Raw genomic sequence first — 24,131 nt, 5'->3', positions numbered from 1 at the left:
CACACACACACACACACACTCACACACACAGCAGATTATCTGACACGAGTGAAAAGGAAGTACTCGTTTATAACATTACGTATGGATCTTAAGAGCATTTGCTTACTTTGACAGTAAGTCAGGGAAAGACAACACTGCACAGCCTCGCACAGCATCACTTATTCATGAACCAGGATGAGAAAGCAAAGTCTGGGAAAACAAAGCAGAATGAAGTTGCGGAGAGGCGGGGTCGGGGTCCCTGAGGGGCCGTACCGGTCAGCTCCAGGCGGGCCACACAGCGCAGGGAAAGCAGCTTCGGAGCGTGACTCAGGAACTGCAGCGTGGTTTGGGGGCGAGATTCCGACCTTCCCCGCCGCGCGGTGACTGCAGGCCTCGCGGAGGCGTGAGCGGGCGAGGGCAGGAATCGGCCCGAGACTTACCACGCAAGGTTACATCCATTGCAACACAATTAAAACTCCATAGGCGGGCCTCGGGAAATGCTTGTTGAATGAACACATCGCGGACAGCGATTTCAGGGGGGTGGGGAAACCAATTTTTCCCTTCACCAAAGTCCAGGTACTCCCACGAGCACTGCAGATGAAGCGCTGAGCCCCTCTGCTCGCTTCAGTCTCTGTTCAGCGCTGACCCACAGACCTGAGCCCGGGCTGGGCGGGGCCGGGGAGGCGAGGCGAGGCGGGGGGCACTGCTGTGAGGGCCCACGCAGGCCAGATCTGCATCTCCTCACTCCCCCCCAGGCCGCTACACCCCAGACCCAGCTGGGAACAGTCTCCCCCGGCGTGCCCAGACACGGGGTGAGGGTGACGGGCGTGTGCAGAGACCACTCCAGGAGCAGCAGGGGGCCGGGGGCCGCTTGCTCGACTGCCACACACACGCGTGTTCCAGAGGGTCCCGGCTTAGGAGGTGGGTCCAGTCACGCCAAGGTCAGCGTTCCTGACCTATCCCCTCCCCTGCTCTGCTTTGCCCCGGCCCAATCCCACCGGGGCCGGACGCTGCAGTCAGGAAAGACCCACCAAGCGCGGGTGACAATTCCTGGGGGCTTGGGTGAGACTCGAGGCCAGACACCTGGTGCCTGTCAAATGCGCCCGGACACTCCCTGCCCGGTGGCTCTGCAGGGACAGGTCCTGCCCGCCGGGGCCCTGTTGCCACACTCCACATGTCCCCGTGCAGCCCTCAGGAGGAGCACTGGGCAGACACGGGACTGCTGAGGTTCTGCCCCCGGCTCCGGGAACGCAGACTGCAACAGTGACCAGCGGAGGAGAGCACGCTGCCCTCTCAGGCCTCCTCTCGCCCTCCGGCCCCACCATCCATGGCCGCTTTACAAGACGCCAGCCACGTGCTCACTCTTCACTCCAGGAGTCCGGAGACGGCTTCACTGGGTCGAGCCTTGCGCAAGAATTTTCACTGCTAAAGCACTGAGCAGATGTGCAATTCCGACCTTGACCACGGCTGGGAGTTTCCAAAGCACTGGTGATTCTCGCGCCTACCCAAGTGGTTAAAGCCTTCACTGGAACACCACAGCGCCTTCCGAGTCTGGAGAAGACCGTTTCCAGGGCATGAGGGAGTGCTGGCATTGAGGCACTCACCTTGCAAGCAGCTGACACGGGCTGATCCCCGGCACTGCACAGGGACCCCCGCGTCCCGCCTGGAGTGACGACTGAGCACAGAGCCACGAGTAAGCCCTGAGCACCACCAGGTGGGACCCCCACAACAAAAATACTGTTTATCACAAGGTTCTACCACCAGTTCCTCCACTTGCCAGACCTCAACGGTATCTCAAAAAATAAAGGCACCAGAGAGAAAGTACAGCGGGGAGGGCATTTGCCTTGCACACAGCCAATCAGGTTGAACCCCCGGCATCCCATATGGACCCCCAAGCACCACCAGGAGTAATTCCTGAGTGCAGAGCCAGGAGGAACCCCTGAGCATCGCCAGGTGTGACCCAAAAAGAAAAAACAAAAACCAAAACATATTAAAGAAATTAAGTTACCTGGGTAGAGAAGAGTCACTGTCAGAGGTGATCGTATCCCCCACGCCACGCCCTCCCCGATGCCCTGGAATCCTCTGGAAACGTGCTCTCTCCTACACCTCTCTGTGGAGCCGGGCGTACGGCGGTGTGGTAGGGCGTTGGCAAGTACAACTCTGCCTGCCAATGAGGGCCTCACTGCGGCGTGCTGTCTACCTCCCAGCATGATGCACAACATGTTAAATAAACATGCACAGCCACACGTCAATTTCATAACCGGGACTAGACACTCAGTGCCCTCAGGACGGCCCGCCCTGCTCCCTCTCCTCTCAGCCCATTTCTGGACTCGTGGGGACCCCTGAGGCGCACAGCAGCAGGAAGGGGCTTCCGTGCAGATGTGCTACATGGGACCCCTGGGGGTCCTGCTCTCCCGTGTCATAAAGTGAACATAAATGACACCTCGGATCTCGCAGTATTGTTCACTGATTTGCCACCCTTATTTGATCTTCGAGTAGCATAGAGATAAGTCTGTCTCAGAGAAGCTTGTCATATTAGTCACTATTGCCCTGACAAATCTAACAGAAGCTTCTCATATCGATAATTACCTCGAAAAAGGAAGACGCAGGAAATGTTTGTGAAGACACCCATCAAACGCACTGACCTCTGTGAAGTCAGAACTCCTGGGCCGTCCTCGGCACCGTCCCAATGTCACACGAGAAGGAATTCAGTCTAAAGGAACTTCCATGGCAACACTTCAGAGGTGGCAGACCGCCTCTGAGGACTGAGTCTCTGGTCGGTAAAGGCAGGGGGAAGCACATCAGAACCAGCTGTGTACAGCGGGGTGGAGGTGGGTGTCTTTCAGATTCGGAATAACAGAGGCGCATTATTATTCACTCCACTCTCACCCACCTCTGTGTGTGTGTGAGACAGACAGACAGGCAGACAGACAGACAGACAGAGAGGAGAGGCAGAGCAAAGAGAGGCACACAGGCGAAAAGCCGCACTGGCATTCCTTGGTGGGGACGTTGGGTAACTCGAAAGGCCTCCACCCCAAGGTAATTTCACTACGACATCACCATGCCAACCTCTTCCCAACCTCCCCACCCCTTTCCATTTATGGAACGTGAATAAATCATCCTAGACTTAGTACCGGCAGTCTACACTTGATGAAACCTTACACAGGTTCCAGAAGCTCCTAAGATCCCTGTGCGCTCCCTTATAAAATCCAGTTTCAGCAGGACTTCTGATAAGTCGGTTAAACCAGAAACTCAACCCCACACCTGATCACCCTCAGCAGCTAATGGGGCTCCAGATCCTCCATCTCCCCCACACCCAGGGATGCCCCACTCCGGCCCGGGTGAAGGACGAATCCTGCTGGGCTGTGGGGACACACACACACACACACACACACGAGTCTGGGGTTTTCTCTCAGGAATTTCCCACCCACTAACTTCCACTCTGCATTCTGGCGATAACTTCCTTTTTGCCCGTGCTATGTTTGGAAACGGTCCAAGTTCTGGTTTTCCGTGACAGTACCTAAACCAGAGTGAGTGTGTGCCTGGAGTAAGAAATCAGTGATTAGTCCTACAAGACGCTCAATATATGATAAAGAAAGAGAGAGTCTGCCTGGAAGTCATACAAGAATATGAAAGAATAATGCAAATGAGGGGAAACTTCATAATGAAAATTAAGATAAAGATCGACTTTTAAATTGTGCTCATATTTAGCCTTTGATTCGGGATCACCTGGTGGGTCCTAATCTGAACATTTCTTCAAGATCTACAAATGTTATGAGTTCATGATTTCCTCATAACACTTATAGAAAGGCCATATTTATTATTATTAAATTTCCTTATATAATTAAGTTTTCCTTTAAACCAGTATGCCAATTTTTAAATTTGAAATATCAAACATAAAAAATGGGCGGATGAATATTGAAACAGCAATTTTCCTAGTTTAATTATCAATGTAGTCCACCATTATAGCAATATTTTAAAAGCAAACAAAATGTAATTAACTTTATTAAAGTAAGCATCAATGAAGAAATAGTAATATATCTCTTATTAAACTTAATTCTTAGAACATGTTATTTGATTCATCTGCCAGATATGTGCACAATTTTCTTTCAGGACAAGAGTATTAGAAGTATATTTTATCAGAGGGTTGAGTATATATTTACTTTTTTTTCATAAAAGTCAGTCTCTCTATTGCTAATTGAAGGAAGCCAATCTGAGGAAGCTACATACTGCATGATTATAACATTAGGACATTCCAGAAAAGGCAGAACTATGGAGACAATAAAAAGGTTGACAGGACTGGGCTGGTGATGGGATAAAGGATGAGCAGAAATTAATCAGCAAAGTGGAGAGAAGAATTTTAGGATAGTGGAAAGACTGCACGCGATTCTACCGTAGACATGTCATAAACATGTCATTTGTCCAATCCCACTCAATGCAACAGTCACAGAAAACTCTTGGGTAAATAACACTCTGAGTGTTCCAGATGTGTACTGTTCTAATGACTTACGCTGACAGGGATGGGGGGGCGTGGGGGGTGCAATACATCTAGGGCAGAGGTTATGTGGGAAATCTCTTATTTTCAAATGTCTTAGAAACTTAAATCTGCTCAGAGACAAGGTCTTGACTATCTTTAAGTCGATCTTTCCTCTGAACTTATATCGATTGCTTCTTCAAATCTCACTTTCCAGAGTAGAGATGAACAGTTTTACTAAAAATTATACAATGATATAATCAATCACCCACAATTGCCCAAATAAGGGAAGCTTAAGGAGTTCATTCTTTTCAGAAAAACTAGTCTCAGACACCAAGAATTTCCACCAGACTAGTCATTATCTACATTTGACTCTCTGGTTTTATAACAATTTATCCTGAACTGCCTCCTTCACTCTGGGTAATGCAAAATTAACTATAATACCTCAGTAAAGAATAACAGAAAAACTGATTCTATTTCTCTTTGACTAAAACACTGAAAAATAGCAATTGCTGTGATTGAACCAATTTCACATTCTACAAAATTCCATTTATCATGTCATAGATAAACTTATTTCTGTTTTAGATCAAGTAGAGCGAATCAAATCAAAGGCAAATGTGTTCTTTAGGTTTTGAAACCACAATACTTATTTTCTAAAGTGCACATCATCATACCACGTAATAATTAGACTAAATCAAACCAGTTCTACCCAAGTTCAAAGAAAGCACACAAGGCTTAAATAATAAATCTGTAATATATAAAGTTATCTTCAGATTTTCCCCAAAATAATAAGGATTATACAAGTATTATATCCACCATAAGCAGATTCCTTAATCTCCAAATATCTGAGTATCACATCATTGCTCTTTCTTTTCCTCTGGGCAAATTAAGAAACTTGTTACAAACTGACTATGTACACAGAGTTGACACAAGTAACCATTCTGCCGCAACATCCTCATCTTATCCCAAATCTCTGTAACTAATATTCCCGTTCTTTCTTTGATCCAACCCTTAGCATCCTCTAGGGAACATTCCATTTTCCACTCTCAAGAAGATGAACTGGGGGGGCTGGAGCGATAGCACAGCAGGTAGGGCATTTGCCTTGCACATGGCTGACCTGGGTTCGATCCCCGGCATCCCATATGGTCCCCCAAGCACCGCCAGGAATAATTCCTGAGTGTAGAGTCAGGAGGAACCCCTGAGCAGTGCTGGGTGTGACCCTAAAAAAAAAAAGAGCAAAAATAAATAAATAAATATTTTTTTTTAAAAAAAGATGAACTGGAGCCATAATTAACGCAGGTGATTAACACAATTAATCAGGTGATTACCTGATTACCCAGTTCTGCCAGCTCTGCCGGGTACTGACAAAATCCTCCTGTGTTAATAAATCCTGAAGCTATGATAGAGTCTCCACGTTCATGAAACGGTGAGGGCTAAAGTGACTTGAAATTTTTGTTGTTTGTATAGTCAGAGTAGGAGTAGCAGTTTGAGGGCTGGTACCACATAGAGTCCCCTGCCCCTGCCTGGGGTAAACCCTGAGCACCTCGAGGGGTGGGCCCCAAACAAAAACAAACAAAGTTTACTGTCTCGGCACCATCTAGAAGAACAAACACACCAGAAGGAGGAAAACCATTTCTAGCGCCATGGTCCATGTGCAGTGATGGGTTTGGCCTCCGAATCAGAATGTTTCTAAGGGGTGTCGGGGGAACCTTGAGGGACTCTGGAAAGAGACAGAGGGCGTGGCAGCATCTGGGATGCCCCATGGTGGTGTGGTGAGACCAACACCACGTACCAGCACAGTCAAGCCCCAGGAGGAAGAAATGATGCTTCCTCTGCTTCTGAAATAATGAGGACCGACTCCTCCAGCGGAAGCCACTGGCCCAGCAGGGCGTTGGAACCGAAGCCGCAGGCCCAGTCACCCCTCCTGCGGGAGAAGCACCCGGGACCTCTAAGAAAGCTACAGGTAAAAGCTGGTGGCTTCACTGTTGCGGCTGCTGCAGCTCATGTTCTCGTTCAATCGCCCAGATTGTCGGGCGCAGATGAGCAGGGACGATGCCTTTCCGCACGAGTTTCTCTCCTCCTGCCCTGCAACTCCGTGAAAAGAAAAACAGTCTGTGAGTGCTGAGCATCCATCGACCGTGTCCGTCCTCTCCAGGGACGACAGCCACGGTCCTGTTGGCGCCCGCGTGTCCTAGCCGCACAGTTTAAGTGAAAATGCCTGTGTCGATTTTACCCAAGGCCACGCTCCCGAGCCCCGGCTGGTCTGTCGCTTCGGATCTGTTAGGAGCTTCGTTTAACAGATCAACCCTCAGCCTCCTCCGCTCCTCCTCTCCTAATAGAAGTCTAATTCACTCAGCAACGGCAGGCGGCTCGATAATGAAATAAGGACGAGACTTACAGCAGCCTCGCTAAGCTCGACCCGGAGAACAGCAATGGCCTAGACTGCACCTGATTGATGACGTCCCGAGTGCCTGGTCCCCAGCGAAACCCTAAGGGAAGGACGTGTTCTGACCCCAGGGGTCCCTCCAAAGACAAGCTTCCCACTGCAGAGTGCGAACAGGCCAAGATCCCTCTGAGTCCGTCACCCTGCTAACGGGCCTGGGATTCGTTGGAGGAATTCGTTGTTTCACAGACATCTGCAGTGGCCTGAAGGTAAGTGAAAATGCTGTAGGAAAAAAATTTAAAAGGAGGCCAAGTTGGTTCTTAGAGGAAACCGCCAGCTACAGTGGAATTTCTCTCCTCTTCCCAGAACAGAACATCCCACACAGTTCCGACGGGTTCACACACGTGTTCACACCCCTCTGACCAATGAAGCCAAGCCCTGTTCTTTTCCTCTTCCTCTTCCTTTTCCTCTTTCTCTCCTCTTCTCTTCTCTCTTCTCTCTCCTCTTTCCTCTCTTCTCTCTTCCTCTCATCTCTCCTCTCTTCTCTCTTCCTCTCATCTCTCCTCTCCTCTCTCCTCTCCTCTCCTCTCCTCTCCTCTCCTCTCCTCTCCTCTCCTCTCCTCTCCTCTCCTCTCCTCTCCTCTCCTCTCTTCCTCTCATCTCTTCTCTTCTTTCTCTATTCTCCTCTTCTCTTCTGTCTTCCCCTCTTCTCTCTTCTATCTTCCTCTCTTCTCTTCCTCTCTGAAGTTTCCAAAGCTAGGTCCTTGTTCTTGAAGTTCTTTACCAACTAGTCTCTTCAATGCTGAGTTAACTGTATGCTACCAGCATCCACTTATTCAAGTATTTATAACTTCGGGGCCAGACCCATAACCAAGGGCTAACCGCACCTGCCTTGCATGCAGTGGACCCCTGTTCCATCCCAACACCACCTACGGTCCCCTGATCACCACTGGGAGTGACCCCTGAGCACAGAGCTAAGAGTAAGCCCCAGGCACCTCTGACACCCAAACCAAAATAAAATAAAATATTTATAACGTTTTACTGAATTCAGTGAAGCCAAGTGCGTCTGAAGACCTGGTGTGGTGCCGTCTGTTCTGGGGCTTGCCTGAGGGGGTTCACTCTGTCTGGTGATGCTGAACACCCATTTGGCCTGTTTATATTGCAGGGCACTACCTAGCTGTGGCAAAGGCACCTGTGAAAGCCTCCTGCCTGTTTGTGTAATTCTTCTCTCCACCTCCCGGTGTCCTGGTCACCTCTCAGCCCCTGAACAAGGAAGCTCTGATTTGCTTCTTACTGCATTAGCTTCATCTTCTGGGCTGTTAGACAAGTTGAATCATAAGCATGAACCTATGCTGTAGGTCAGTGTTAAAATACGGCTTCGGGGTCAGTCCTGGCAGTGCACAGAGCTTCCTCCTGACTCTGCAACAGGGCTCACTCCTGGGGGACACAGGGGACCACACAGGGTACAGGGACAGCCATGTGCAAAGCAGGTGCCGTACTCACTCTACTGGCATCCTAGCCCCCACATGTTGCTGCATGTCTCAAGAGTTTATTTCTGCATATTGCTTGGTGATTCCAAAGTATAATCACACTTTTCATTCATTTGCTTGTTAAGGTAGACTCAGTTTGCTCACAGTTGGTAAATTATTAATCTTAAAATGCAATCATTTTATTAATCTTGATATCAATATTTTGGGCTGGAGCAATAGCACAGCGGTTGGGCGTTCGCCTTTCATGCGGCCGACCAGAGTTCAATTTCTCCGCCCCTCTCGGAGAGCCCGGCAAGCTACCGAGAGTATGGAGCCCGCACGGCAGAGCCTGGCAAGCTACCCCTGCATATTGGATATGCCAAAAGCAGTAACAATAAGTCTCTCAATGAGAGATATTACTAGTGCCCACTTGAACAATCAATATCTTATATATTATATTAATGTTTTTTTCTTATTTGGTATTCTTTGTATGTTCTTTGAAATTTTCTCAAATACCACTGTTAATATTTGTCACATCTTTCTTTGTATCATGTGCATTATTCAGTATTTTATGTAGTACTCAGTATATTGGACTGGATGATAGCACAGTGGGTAGGGCATTTGCGTTGCATGCAGCCGACCTGGGTTCCATTACTCTGTCCCTCTCGGAGAGCCCTCAAGCTACCAAGAGTATCCCACCCACATGGCAGAGCCTGGCAAGCTCCCCGTGGCGTATTCAATATGCCAAAAACAATAACAACAAGTGTCACAATGGAGAAGTTACTGGTGCCCGCTCGAGCAAATCAATGAGCAATGGGATACTACACTTGATCTTAGCCAAAAGGCTGAGAAGCGATATGATGAGCAACGGCATGATAGTGACAGTGACAGGGATTTATTTATCTTACTTTTTTTGATTGAATCACTGTGAGATAGACCCTTACAGGGATGTTCATGATTGGGTTTCAGCCATTCAGTGTTCCAACACCCATCCCACCACCAGTGTACATTTCTCAGCACCAGTGTCCCCAAGTTCCCTCCCATCACCCTGCACCCCCCACCCCTGCCTGCCTCCATGGCAGGCGCTTTTCCACTCTCTCTCTGTCTCTCTGTCTCTCCCTCTCTCTCTCTCCCTCTCTCTCCCTCTCTCCCCCCCATCTCTCTCTCTCTCTCTCTCTCTCTCTCTCTCTCTCTCTCTCTCTCTCTCTCTCTCTCTCTCTCTCTCTCTCTCCTCTCTCCTTTTGGGCATTTTGGTTTGCAACGTTGATACTGAAAAGTTATCAAGAATATCCCTTACCTACTTTTAACCCTCAGATCTTGCCCTGTGTGATCATTCCCAGTTATTAGTATCTTATCTACCTCAGCACTCCCACCCCACCCGTGGTTGATTCCAACCCCTCATCCGTCCTCCTAGCCCCCATTTCCCCAGGGGTTCTCTTGGCTCTGAACTCGGGAATCAGTCCTGGTGGGTTTGGGAGACCCTTCCCTGGGGCCAGGGAGCGACCCCTGCAGTGGGCGGGCGAGTGCTCTGCCAGCAGCCTGTCTCCGGTCCCTAACTCATGTCCTCTGAGGAACCTGGTCATCTGCCAGCCTTAGCTTCATGGAAGGAAGCTATTTCAAGTAACCCCTGAAGTTTTTCTTCACTCCCCGTGTTTTCCTTCATTTAGAAGCAGATTCAACAGTGTATGTCCATGGACGTCGCTGCAATTATTACAGTCTGCAGGGGATTAGTGCATTGTAAGGAGATTAGCCGACTGTCTGCTTAGCCTGGCCGTGACAGGGAAGCCTGGGACACACAATGTCAGTCTTGGAGTCCACGATGACAGGTCACCCGAAACCTGTTACATCCCAGCAGCCACTCCAAGGCAAGAAACCCACTAATTTTGGCCGAATACTTCTCTGCATATACCACTTTCTACACAAGAGATAGAGCACAGAAAAAATATGCAACAGAATTTCCAGTTTCTGGAATTATTTAATTAGTTTGTGGAAGGGATGCAGTCTCTCTGAATAGAGTCATTTTTATTTAATTTTCTGATCCATAGGATTACTTTAATAGTAGAGAAACAGAATCAGGGAAGTAAAATAACAGACAAAGGTTCTATACATTGGAGGTTACTCAGTTGGAATTTATATTTGTGTGAGTGAAGAGGTCATTGTATTTCCTTATGAAATCAATTGGATATAAAATAATTACATGTGAAATGACATTGAGTTCTTATGTGATGACTTCAATTGTGAGCATAGCCTATAGCTGTACTAAAATAATCTTGGAAGATTAAAGTATTTTAGGAAGGCTTCATGAAGATAATGAAAATTCACTTGTCTTTGAAGGGACCAGGAAAAAGATAAACATAGTGAAAGCGGAAATGTAAGAAAAGAAATCCGTGTAAAGGCATATAAATAGAAGTAGATTGTAATTCTAGTGTAGAAGTCAATAAACCGGTTTTTCCTGCTTACAGTAGAAGTGTACCAAAGAGCTTGTAACTGAGATCAGAGAAGGCAGAACTGCAGTGACTCAATTGCTTCATCACATACAGTTGGACCTGGGACAAAACAAAAGCTAGGGGCATAACTCCCGTGCAGTTGAAAATTTCACGTGTGACTCTGACTTTCCATAAACATAGTCGTTTATATTAACTATTAATAAAAACCTGCGTTCATCCAGAAATCTTGCTCATAGTCTAAGTAGATTTATGTAATAACACATCTTTAAATGTTAAATATATAGTGTGTACTGAGTTCTTAGGGTGAGCTAGAGAGCGATGTTACTGTGAATCATAAGCCCCGCACAGTCCCCCGTTTTGGTCCCCGGCATCACACCTCGTATGGTCCCCTGAGCCTCCCGACGGTAATCTCTGAGCGTGGAGCCAGAGGAAGAACTGAGCACGCCTGAGAGGAGCCCAGTGGGTAGGGCATTTGCCTTGCACACAGCTAACTGAGTTTGATCCCCAGCACTCTCTGTGGTCCCCTGAGTGCCACCAAGAGTAGCTCCTGGGCACAGAGCCAAGAGCACGCCGTGGGCACCACAGAGTGTGACCCAGAAGACTAAAACTACAACAACAAAGACCAGGAAAACCAGGACATGCACGAGATTCGGGGAAGTCGTGGGAAATCTGAACCAGAATGAAGCTGTCCATCCTTCTAAGAGATTCTTAAAAACCAACTTTGGGGATCAGAGAAATAGCACAGCAATTCGGGAGTTTGCTTTGTAAGCTGCTTAGCTGGGTGGGACCCTGGCATGCCATCCAGTCCCCTGAACACCACCAGGTGTGGCCCCCAAAAAAGGAAAAATAAAGGTACCTTTGTAAGGACAGGGGACAAGAGGGGATGGGAGGAGAGTCAAGAACAAGCTAACTGCCACTGCGATGACTCAGCAGGGATGTGAAAGCGAAAGGGCCGATTGCTCATAACGAAGAATGAAACATGAAAGGAGAAATCAGACAATGCCAACGGTCGCCCATAGCCCGGGGGTATAAACCCACAGAAGTGAGGACGGAGAGAAACCCAGAGGCTAAGGTGAAGCAGTTAGGAGAGGAAGGAAGGAACATTTAGCACCTTCCAAGAACGAAAGAAGAGCTAGCAAGCGTCACACAAGGAAGGCGGATGCTGGCACCCGGATGGTGAATGGGCTGCTGGTAACGTCCATTTTGATCCACAGTCTGTAAACAGGACCAAGACTTAACCAAAACAAACACACGCCGGGAAATATTAGCAAGGAGGCTAACGTTCTGTCCGAGAAGGCACGGCAGAAGGCGACGCAGGTGAGAGTCACACCTGAAGTGCCACAGTAAGCAGGGCAGAGGTGCCCGGGCACGTGGCAGCAGTTTAACGGAGGGTGCTAAGGGAGGCGTCTCCGCTCAGACGGGCACTGAGGATGGTCTTATATTAAATCTCTACGCCCATCCCTCCACAGGGCCCTGCCCTCCACCCCTGCCTCCTCCCTGTCCCTTCTAGTCACCCTCACGAGGCTTTGCTGTTCCTCTCTGCTACTCCACTCAGGAGCGAGATTACCCAGTAGGCACTTCTGACCCCCTGCCTCGCCTGACTCTGCACCGCGGGTGGAGAGTGAGAATCATGTTTAGTGGACGGAGCGGAGAGGGGAATTCTCACATGTTCCTTTTCCACTGAACTTTTGCAGGGTTTGCCCAAAACCCTGGATGAAAAAATAATAATAATTAAATGTACCTTACTACACAATTATGCCAATGCCTGAATAGCATCTGATCTTCACTAGCCTATAGATGTGCTTGCAGATAACAGACAGACATCGGCCCGATGACTTGGGAAATACCCTAGAAAAGCCACTCTGTGAAGAGTGTTTCTAAAGTCTCTAAGAATTAAATGTTTCTAAAGTCTCTAAGAATTAAAAAGGACAATAAAAATAAAACACAAGGACCTCCGGTTGTGCTGTTAAAATTAATGTGCTTCAGTAATAAGACGATTTGTGGAAAGTACACACATCTCTCTAATAGAACCCTAAGAATTCAAACACTTCCAGTTACTGTGATTGAAAACTATAAACATATATTACATATAAAATGACTAATTTGGATGATGCTTTGTTATATCAGTTTCACAATTCTTTGCATTTTTAATTATTTTAACATAGAAATATACCACTCTCCACACGTTTGGATGAGTCTCATACATGAAGGGACTGGCAGAGGAACCCAGGTGTGCGGGACCTGGGCCTGAGATCTCCAAGCCTGCTCGGATTGGGACTGGGCCTTCTCCACCCAGACCCCCCATTTTCCAGTAGTTTGGCAGCCATGCACACAAACTACCCCTGGAACTGTGTAATCCCACCAATGGCCAACACCCAGAGACTATACGACCAAGCTCTTGGAAGCATCTAATAGCCTAGTTCTCCTTCGTGGTGAACCTGACAAGCTACCAAGAGTCTATTACCCACACGGGAGAGCCTTGCAAGCTCCCCAGGGCTTGTATCCCAAATACAGTAACAGATATATACATACCTCTTGAGAGCCCGGCAAGCTACCGAGAGTATCCTGCCAGCACGGCAGAGCCTGGCAAGGTACCCATGGCGTATTTGATATGCCAAAAATGGTAACGATAAGTCTCATTCTCTTGACCCTAAAAGAGTCTCCAATCGTTGGGAAAGAAAAGTAAGGAGAGGCTGCTAAAATCTCAGGGCTGAGTGCAATAGAGACGTTACTGGTGCCTGCTCGAGTAAATCAATGAACAATGGGAAGACAGTGATACAGACAGTGATACAGTGAACATAGAAATAGGGAAATGCCACACTGGTTAATTTCATTATACCAGAATTGATATGCAAAGTGAAAATGTGGTTATTCCTTATAATAATAAATATATAAATAAGATAATGCAATATAATGTAATATTTGATTAAAGACTAAAAATTTCACCAAATTAGCGTTTCACTATTTTTTTTCACAACTACTTCAAAATTTATAAATATAAGAAAAACAACCTAAAACATTATACAACCTCCATCCAGAAATATCTTCAATCTATATTGCTTTAACAATGGTAAACGTATTATACTATATAATAGTTCACTATATGCTACTTCAATAAAATTGGTATGAGTCCTTACTATGTTTTAAATGCTGGTCTAAATTACTTTATAATAAAGAAAAATATCTGTAACTTGACTACACTAATATTATTAGGTACTCTTAACTTAGATCTGGTTTTGCCACTATTAAATATTATTTTGATAATTAGTACTTAAATTTCAGCATACCTAATTGGATCATGTTCCTCTGACTTATACACACAGTTCACTAATAGTATTATTACTTGGAAATTTGGGGATTCATCTCATTCAAAAAATACAAATACAAAAATAGAAACCTTAGAGTTGCTTTTTCTAAAAACACCTGTGTCGAGGTTCTAGCCATATGGCATACTGTTTCATACTCTGGAATCACATATGTATTTTCTCATACGTAGCTATTCCGTTTTCCTCCTAGGAAAACAATGAACGGCTCTCATACATCTCTTACCTCACCCCTGCATTCTTTCCATGTAGGGCCTCTCTCCGAGAGTCTGCGGGGTACGACAGCCAGTTCCAGGGGGACCAGCGGTCCAGCAGGTCCACAGCCTGCGATGCTGAGAGGCAGGTGGGACTGCGCAAAGATGGAGCCAGCTCAGAGTCAGGCCCTGCCGAGGGTCCGAGGCCAGTCCCCCTCCCAGCCACGCAGACCCCGAGCTACCAGCCTGGCCTGCAGCTCTGTGCTCAAGGTCTGGGGGTTCAACAGCCCCAGCCTTAACTGGCCTTCCTGTGTCTGCGCCGCTGAAACACTGAATTTTAATACTGAAATGGTGTGGGAAGGAAGCCGTAAGGCCAGTCCCATAATACCCAGATCGATGGAGCTCGCTTACTGACTTGGCAAGGGTGTATTCCTGGCATCTTCCATTGAGACATGGCAGCCTTCAGCATCAAAATAAATTTTTCAGCACAGCAGCCATTCAAACCACAGAAGGTCACTTTGAAAACAAAGACCTACCGCCCAAGCATCCATGGGTGGGTCTGTCCACCTGTGACTGGTTCTGGAAACTAGACACCAACAACTCACACCAACCAAAGAATCCGGTCCTTCCGTGCACTCACGAAAGACCCCCAGCTGAATGCTCGAAGCTGACCTCCTCAAGGACCCTCTAAGGACGGTAAGCCGTCCTCTAAGAAGGCTGCGCTTGCGGAGAATCCCCTGGACGTGAGCTGAGAACTGATTTGCCGGGACAGGGTCCAGACAAGCAGGACTCTGGGAAAGCGCGATGCTATTCACGTGTGCAGTTTCTAACTTCCCACCATTCACTTTCTACAGTTCTGCTTCTGCGGGACCCGCGTTTCACAACCAGCTCCCAAGGAAGCCGCACTATGGAGAGTTCCTCCTTCCAGCTACGAGAATCGTTTGAAGCTAAAATAACACCTTCAGGATACAACCAGGCAACTGCCCGGTGCCTCCCTGGCCGCGGCGTGTGTAGCAGCTGCAAGTCATGATGATAAAAACGTGGAGTTTTAATCTGAGTATATCGTCAACAAGAGAGATTAAGGTCCGTGCAAAAAAAACAAAAGAGTTCTTATTTACTGTTCCCTCGGAAATACAGTGCTGGAGGAAAGCAATAATTTAACAAACATTTGCTGAAGGAGGAGCTGGAAGACAGCCCCCCACGGCCCCCACAAGCTCAGCCTTCATGGTGCAGGCTAGCTGGCGGCCACAGTGCCTGGGGCCCAGGACCACAGCAGTGCTCGGGAGAGCGAGGGGCCCAGGCTGGCCTGGGCCACTGCAAGAGAGGCAGCACCTTACCCTGTGCTCTCCCTCCTGTGAAAGCGCATCGCATTCTTGTCCTTTGCAAGAGAGTTGGAGTCTAAGTCATCCTTCACGCAGGGAGCTAATAATATAGACCTACAATTAATGTGTTTCAATATAATAATATAATAGCCATGTGAGTATCACCAGTATAATAGGGAACTAATGATAGTTTAATCGTACAGCGTAGGGGTGACGGGACTTGCTTTGCAACGGCCAACCACAGTGTGATCCCCACAACCTGAGTATCAACCCCCCCTGGGAGAAGCCCCCCCATTCTATCAGCACCCCTGGGGCTCAGCCCCCCCTTTAATAATGTTGGCTCGGGAGTGCCAACCCCTCTCCCACTAGCTAAGCTATGCATTCTGTGTGCAATCACAGCCGAATCAACAATCGAATGACAATTCCTCTAAAGCACGCACACGGGTCTCTTCTCCATCCAGGCTGCGGGCCAAGGAGCCAGCTCTGTACGTGGGGAAGACCCCAAGGCTCATCCCCGCCCCTCAGGCCTCCCCGCAAACACTGATATCCAGCACAGAATCAGCTGGACCAGCCGGCCACGTGTCACTGAGTGTGGCCGCTGCTCCCGCTAAGGAGGCCCCCTCCCCCCAACAAAGGGCACGTTCACAGGAGACGGCACATCCGGGAGGCGGTGACCACAGCCCACTGCCTGGGGCTGGCCCACAGAGTGTGCCACTGGCCCCAGAAACGGGGACATGAGCAGCAGACAGCAGCCGTGAGAACGCCAACACCACACCCAGGCCAGCTCTCTGCCACACGGGCCCGTGAAACAGCTAGGACAGTCGCCGGGATTTCGGAAGAGATTGGCTCCTCGACAACCACCTCAAGACTAACAGGGGAAGGGGCTGGAGCGATAGCACAGCGGGGAGGGCATTTGCCTTGCACGAGGCTGACCCAGGTTCGAATCCCAGCATCCCATATGGTCCCCTGAGTACCGCCAGGGGTGATTCCTGAGTGCATGAGCCAGGAGTGACCCCTGTGCATCACCGGGTGTGACCCAAAAAGCAAAAAAAAAAAAAAAAGACTAACAGAGGAAGTGCTCCTAACGCATTTACTTCTTCCCGTATCTTCCTGCACTGTTATTCCCGCTTTAGTACTGAAAAATCCAAAACGTCAGATGGAGGACTGGAGTGATAAGACAGCAGCTAGGACACTCACCCAGCACATGACCAAGACAGATTCAATCCCCGGCACCCCACATGGTCCCCGAGAACTGCCAGAAATAATTCCTGAGTGCAGAGCCAGATCGACCCTTGGGCATTGGTGGGTGTGGCCCCAAGACAGAAACAAACAAACAAACAAAAAGTTAGGTGATTTCATGAGGCTCTCCAATTAATTTAATAATCTTTAGCTCCTTTGGGGAAATACTGAAATTAAAGAATTTGTAACAAATTTGGGGGGATGTGGGGCCCACATGTGGCAGGGTTCAGGCCTTCCTCTAGTCTCTGTGCTCAGGAATACACGCCTGGCAGTTCGGCAAGTGCCTAACTGCTATGCCATCTCTTTGGCCCCCAAAAGGTAGATTTTTTTAAAATTCTTTTCAACTGAAATATACATAACAGGGGCTGGAGTGATAGCACAGCGGGTAGGGTGCTTGCCTTGCATGCGGCCAACCTGGGTTCGATTCCCAGCATCCCATATGGTTCCCTGAGCACCGCCAGGGGTAATTCCTAAATGCAGAGCCAGGAGTGACCCCTGTGCATCGCCGGGTGTGACCCAAAAAGCATTTATGTAAATGCTATCATTGACAGGTTATGTATAATCCCACTGCTGGTGGGATTGGTGATGGGACATTGTATATCAAAAACAGGACTATGAATAATTTTGCAATTCACAGTGCTTCAATAAAATACAATTTTGAAGAAAAAATAATAAAATAAATAACACCTACTCAAAGATGGTGCCAATAATTAAGGACTTATTACAAGACATTAGAAAAGAGTCTGGTGAACCTCGTATGCACTGTTATTTAAACAGCCGCGTGCTATTTCTCTTCTGCAGGGACAGAGTGCAACAAAAGGAAAGTGGGTAATGTTTGCCCGTAATAATCAAAAGCAAAGCTTAACAAAGAGAAGGGAATGTGGGATAAGCAAATGCGTGAGAGAAAGTGTGATGAGAACAAATTTAAATAGAGTAAACACACTTCTATCGTCACAGACAAGAAAGAGAAAAGCGTCTTCGAGAACAGGAAGTTTGCGTGCTTTCTATCCACTTATCTTCACACAGCTGAGCGTGTTGTGTGCAGACGCTGGATTCTAGGAGCTGTGGGGAGGCAGGGCTGCCCAGGGCGTCCTGGCAGCCCGCTGACCACATGCTCTGGACAGCCGGAGACTGTTCCCCTGTCTCTACCTTGTGCTTCTGATGCTTTTTCCTGAATTGTCTTGCCAGGCCCCTTTTATCTCTGGCCTTCCTCTGTTTGCCCACTAGGGACCGGCTTTCTGCCTCGTTCACGGCCCCACTGCGGCTGTATCACCTGCTGATTCTTTTTTCTTTTGCTTTTTGGGTCACACCCGGCGATGCACAGGGGTTACTCCTGGCTCTGCACTCAGGAATTACTCCTGGCGGTGCTCAGGGGACCCTATGGGATGCTGGGAATCGAACCCGGGTCGGCTGCGTGCAAGGCAAACGCCCTCCCCGCTGTGCTGTCACTCCAGCCCCTCACCTGCTGATTCATCAAGGTCTTCCCCCCGCACGAGTTCAAAGAAGGGAAAATTCCAGAAATCTCTTGCCAGCCATAACCCTCCATCCCATCCTTCACTAACCCTGTCTCCGGGCTGTCTTTAATGAGCCTTGATTAAAACTACGCCCCCAGAGCCACCAGTGACTGCCCGTCAACTCAAAGGGGACACTGTGAAGTGCTGGAGGATGTGGCCAACGGTTTGACTCTGAAAATCTCAACTTCATTGAATTTTCACTTAACTCTCCTAATCAGCCCTATATCTGGGGGCGGGGCAGCTCCCTGACAGTGCTCAGGAGGCCTGGTGACCCCACTGGTGACTCAGACAACCAGGAGAGAGGTTCGATGGCAGGTTCCAGACTCCCACTCTTTTTCAGGCCCTGCAGTTTCCTGGGCCCCCTGGGGAGGGTGGTGTACACGGGACCCCCGGGGCTGCACCCCACACTGCCCCAGGAAGCAGGTGGTGCTGGGGATGGAGCCAGGCGGGCACCCTAACTATGTGCTGGATTAACTCACTCCCCAGCCCTGCCAATATTTAGCTTCTTTGTCTTGATTCTTTGTGCTGGAGCGATAGCACAGTGGGTAGGGCATTTGCCTTGCACGCAGCCGACCCAGGTTCGATTCCTCCGTCCCTCTCGGAGAGCCTGGCAAGCTACCGAGATTATACCACCCACACGGCAGAGCCTGGCAAGCTCCCCGTGGCGTATTCGATACGCCAAAAACACTAACAACAAATCTCACAATGGAGACATGACTGGTGCCCGCTCAAGCAAATCGATGAGCAACGGGACGACAGTGCTACAGTGCAGTGCTACCCTAATTCTTTGGCCCTTAGGTGCTGATTCTCCTCTTCTTCTTTCTCTAATCTCTCCCCCACCCCACCCCCGTACTTAAACGCCAACTCGGGGCACCAAGTCACACTGCGCTGTTCCACGTTCACTGCTGCAGAGTCCGTGTCATCAGATCCTGCCTGACCTCCAGGTGAACTGCCAGCCTCAGGTTTCTAATTCCTCGGAGAAGCCTGTCCCCAGCCTACACCTTCCTCGCAAGCTGCAACAGCCTCCTTTGGTGTGGCTACGAAGGCAGGAGTGTGCACTGGTCTCAGAACAATGGCATTCTGGGGTCAAATCCGACTCCCCCCTCGCCAAGAGGCAGGGTCTCAGACACACAATATGACCTGTTCGGGTGCGACTTTTACAGCCGATAAAATGAGAATACTATCAGCTACCCCGGGATTACAAACTAACACGCAGATTGCTTGGCAAAGCACGAGATCATGTGTTAGGTCATGTTTGAAGCACTCAGCAAGATACCGGTTAAGATACCGGTCAGAATTTTCTCAGTTTATGTAGACACACAAACACACACACACACATACATACACACACACACACACGCATGCATGTTGGGATGGACAAACTAAAGGAAAATCTACAGCTGAACACATTCTCCCTGTTACGTTCCACAGCAGAGAGAGAGAGAGAGAGAGAGAGGGTGAGAGAGAGAGAGAGGGTGAGAGAGAGAATGTGTGTGAGAGAGAGAGAGGGTGAGAGAGAGAGGGTGAGAGAGAGAGAGGGTGTGAGAGAGAGAGGGTGTGAGAGAGAGGGTGAGAGAGAGAGTGTGTGTGTGTGAGAGAGAGGGGGTGAGAGAGAGAGGATGAGAGAGAGAGAGGGTGAAAGAGAGAGAGCGTGTGAGAGAGAGGGTGAGAGAGAGAGGATGAGAGAGAGGGTGAGAGAGAGAGGGGGTGAAAGAGAGAGAGCGTGTGTGAGAGAGAGGGTGAGAGAGAGGGTGAGAGAGAGAGGGGGTGAAAGAGAGAGAGGGGGTGAAAGAGAGAGCGTGTGAGAGAGAGGGTGAGAGAGAGAGTGTGTGTGTGAGAGAGAGGGGGTGAGAGAGAGAGGATGAGAGAGAGAGAGGGTGAAAGAGAGAGAGCGTGTGAGAGAGAGGGTGAGAGAGAGAGGATGAGAGAGAGGGTGAGAGAGAGAGGGGGTGAAAGAGAGAGAGCGTGTGAGAGAGAGGGTGAGAGAGAGGGTGAGAGAGAGGGGGTGAAAGAGAGAGAGGGGGTGAAAGAGAGAGAGCGTGTGAGAGAGAGGGTGAGAGAGAGAGGGGGTGAAAGAGAGAGAGGGTGTGAGAGAGAGAGGGTGAAAGAGAGAGGGTGAGAGAAAGATAGGGTGAGAGAGAGGATGAGAGAGAGCGTGTGAAAGAGAGAGAGGGTGAGAGAGAGAGGGTGAGAGAGAGGGTGAGAGAGAGGGGGTGAAAGAGAGAGAGGGGGTGAAAGAGAGAGGGTGTGAGAGAGAGGGTGAGAGAGAGAGTGTGTGTGTGTGAGAGAGAGGGGGTGAGAGAGAGAGGATGAGAGAGAGAGAGGGTGAAAGAGAGAGAGCGTGTGAGAGAGAGGGTGAGAGAGAGAGGATGAGAGAGAGGGTGAGAGAGAGAGAGGGGTGAAAGAGAGAGAGCGTGTGTGAGAGAGAGGGTGAGAGAGAGAGAGAGAGAGCGCAATGGGCAGAGCACCGCTGTGTGAGTGACTCCAGGAGTCCGTCCCCGGCACAATCTGGTCTCCCGAGCACAAAGGAGTGTGACCCCCGAGCTGTCAGGCGCCCCTCGGTGCTCGGGGAGTCATGCACACCCCCCCTGTCCCTGTCCTGGGGGACGGAGGCGCTTCCCGCGGCGCTGCTGGCGGACACAGGCCCGTGACGCCAGCTCTGCTTGCCCGCGGCCTCTGTCACGGTTCCTGACGATGGAAAGCCAGGGCGTGTCTAGCAGTGAACACCCGGTCAGACGGGAATCAGCTTACACAACTATTTCCTGGGCTCAGCAAGTCTGACTGACGACAGTCACCTGGCCGAGCTTTCTCTCCAGGGCTGTCTCTGCACGGAGACCTTTGATTGCTTCCACAGTTTCCAGATACTCAGTGTCTCTCAGCCACAGCAGAGTTAAGCTGGCGCGGCGACCGGGCCCCTGTCTGGGTGCAGAGGACTGACGTGCCCCCGCTGCAGACGTAAGCACAGGCCGCCTTCTCACGCCTAGTGCGGCTTTACTCCGTTCTTGGTCGTGTGTCTGTTTGGGGGCGCCACCTGGCCCACCTCAGAAGCTGCCCTGGCAGAGTGCGGCAGGGTGCTCAAGGCTAACTCCTGGGGGGCTCCGGGCCCGTAGGAATGCAAGGGACAAGACCTGGCCGGCCGTGGGCCAGGTAAAGACCCTCCTGCTGCCCTGTCACTCTGGCCCAGGCCTCTTGCTGTTTCTTTTTTTTAAAAAATGACTTTCTTGAGCCACGGATGAAGCCCAGTGAAACAGCATCGGTTGGGCGTGTGTGAGGTTCTAGGTTCAATCCCGGCATAAGAAGAGACAAATCATTTGTCCTTAAGATCCAGGACTCAAGGAACAGATGCTTGTTTGTCTGCTTGTTCTAATGGACATATGCCAGGACTCTCCCACACATAAAATATTCTGAAAACCTATAGCTGGATTCTAGATGGAAAAGAATTAGAAGCATTCAAGGTAAAGTGTGCATTAAACATTAAATTCATATTAAACTTTGTCGCATCAGTACCTGTATTCCGTTTTAAATTCCTGGCCTAAGACTTAAATTACTTTTTAAAAATCCCTAATGATTGATTTTAAAAATCTTGTGGAATCACTTTTAAATTAAACATATGTATACAATTAGGTGTTGGACATATTGTACCTAAGTGAACTCTTAAATTAAAAATTAACAATATAAGGGCAGCAGGTCAGACCCCTGGCATCACATATGGAGTGAACCCTGAGCCAGGCGAAAGATCTGAGCAGCAAAATAAAATAATAAAATAAGATAAAATAAGCTACCGGTATACCTTTTTAGAAATCTTCTATCATTATGTTTTTAAAATAAAGTTAAGGGTCAGAAAGTTGACAGAGTGAGGCAAGCAGTCCTCAGGGGTCAACCCCCAGCAATGACCTGCCAGGAGTGACAGCCAGTGTGCACCAATAACCCAAATAAAAGGTAAACATTTTAAATACAGTATTCATTATAAATTAATTAAATTGATGGATCAGTACTTAAATGCTCTGGACAGTTTTTAGCCATACTGACTTTTACTCTCTATGGCATTTCTTTTACACACTATCATTTCATTTTGCATGAGTACTATTTTCTTAGGTACCCCGGAAAGCGTTCTCTGCCTGGGTTTCCTGGGTTCTCTGAGATACGAGGTCTCTGGTTCTAACTGCTTGGACAGCTTCCCTTTAAATTTTTCCAATTCTTCTTAAGTCAAGCCAAAGCCGAGCACGGTTATGGGGCCAATCACAACCTCTGCAAACGGCAGAAGAAAAAAGAAACCAGAGCAGTCCATTCAGTATTATTGCCATGGTGGTATTTTAAATAAACTTCCACCACAAAAGAAGATAAAAAGAAATGACGAGAAATGACATATTTGTTCCCTGAGCGAATATTTATTTAAATCATCAAATGAACAAGTTGGTTATTAAAGCCATCTATACATAAGGACTAACCCTATCAACTGCACAAATGTGCTTTCTAGGGTTTGTGCCAAGTCCATCTGCTGAGCTATCAGACTGTTGCGTGATTCCAGAGGGTGTCCCGGTCCTTTCAGTGAAAGATGGTCTGATGAGGGCCGCTTTCAACAACACGCCGTTACCAGATTCGGGACCCCGACGCGGCCCATGGGATCAAAGAGACACAAACAGAGATGAGTCCAAAAGATATTTCATAATAAAACGTTTATCTAAGAACTGCTCCTAATGTTTTTTTTTAATTATTTACACAAACTTCATGAATCCAGTAATCAGAGACGTGTTCCGAAACTGTCACAGAGAGGCCAAATTTATTCATGAGCTTATTTCTAATTTCAGTTTGTTATTAAGGTCTCCCAAAGATGACCATATTTTTTTAACGACTGAATGTTGAAATCGACTAAACGAATGATCTAACGCAAAGGGGTCTGAGGGGTAACGCAGAGCTAAGGCACCCGCCAGCACAGCCGACCGAGATCCAGCTCTGCCACCACATTTGTGCTAAGAGTGGTGCTGGCTGGCATCAGAGTCCCCCGATACCTACCAGTGCAAATACTTTGAGTTATTTCCCAGTTCATCGGGGTTTAACACAAAGCCCTCAAGCAAAGGTCTCATGGTTAGGTGCCAACGAAAAACCTTCACAATTTCACTAATATGAAATTCCCACCATTCTAGCAAGTGCCACGAAATGGCTTCAGCCTTGAGCACCAACAAACACTATCAACAGAGTGAGGTGGCCACGCATGTGGCTTCTAGCCCCTGCCTCGGGCCCGGGACATGCTCCCCGACTTCCTGTGATTTGTTCTATTAATTTAACATCGCTAACCTTCGACACAGGCATCTACACGCGGAGAAGTAGCACCTACCCCACCAGGTTAGTGTGGGGATTAATAAGTTAATACAGTGTAAAATTCTTCCAGCAATGTCCAGGTATCAACGTCGGCATTTATCTCAAGTATAAATATTGAATTTCTGAAGTAAAGGCCATAAGAAGCGAGGATCAAGTCTTGCAAATTCAAATCACCTTTCAGTACTCACATCTTTCACTAAGAGTAGAACGATCTTGTAAAACAAAGTGCCTGAAAGGGCAACTCTAGAAATCAAAAGACATCTTACTTCTCCTCTGCCCTGAAGAAGAGACACAAAATGAGACAAGTGTGCATTAGCTGTTGAGATTAACAGCGCCTCAGAATGTGGGATGAAAGAAAAGTCGCACCCTGTCCGGAAACTATCATCAATGGGATCATGGGATGGATGGTTCACTTCCAGCCTTCAGGCAGGTCTGTCCTCGTTAAATGAAACTGAAACAGCTGTCCGG

At 48.4% G+C, this 24,131-nt stretch overlaps 1 protein-coding gene and 1 pseudogene across 2 annotated transcripts in view; both read right to left on the bottom strand.

The window, feature by feature from the left end:
• Positions 1 to 24,131, bottom strand: part of CCSER1 (coiled-coil serine rich protein 1) — a 912,102-nt gene that overhangs the window by 857,196 nt on the left and 30,775 nt on the right. The gene's annotated exons all lie outside the window — the stretch shown is intronic.
• Positions 8,993 to 9,162, bottom strand: LOC129405174 (U2 spliceosomal RNA; annotated as a pseudogene).

This window comes from Sorex araneus, chromosome 5 (genome assembly GCF_027595985.1).
Source record: "Sorex araneus isolate mSorAra2 chromosome 5, mSorAra2.pri, whole genome shotgun sequence".
NCBI lineage: Eukaryota > Metazoa > Chordata > Mammalia > Eulipotyphla > Soricidae > Sorex > Sorex araneus.
Note: the sequence above shows the minus strand (reverse complement) of the source record. Positions and strands in the feature narration are given on the sequence as shown.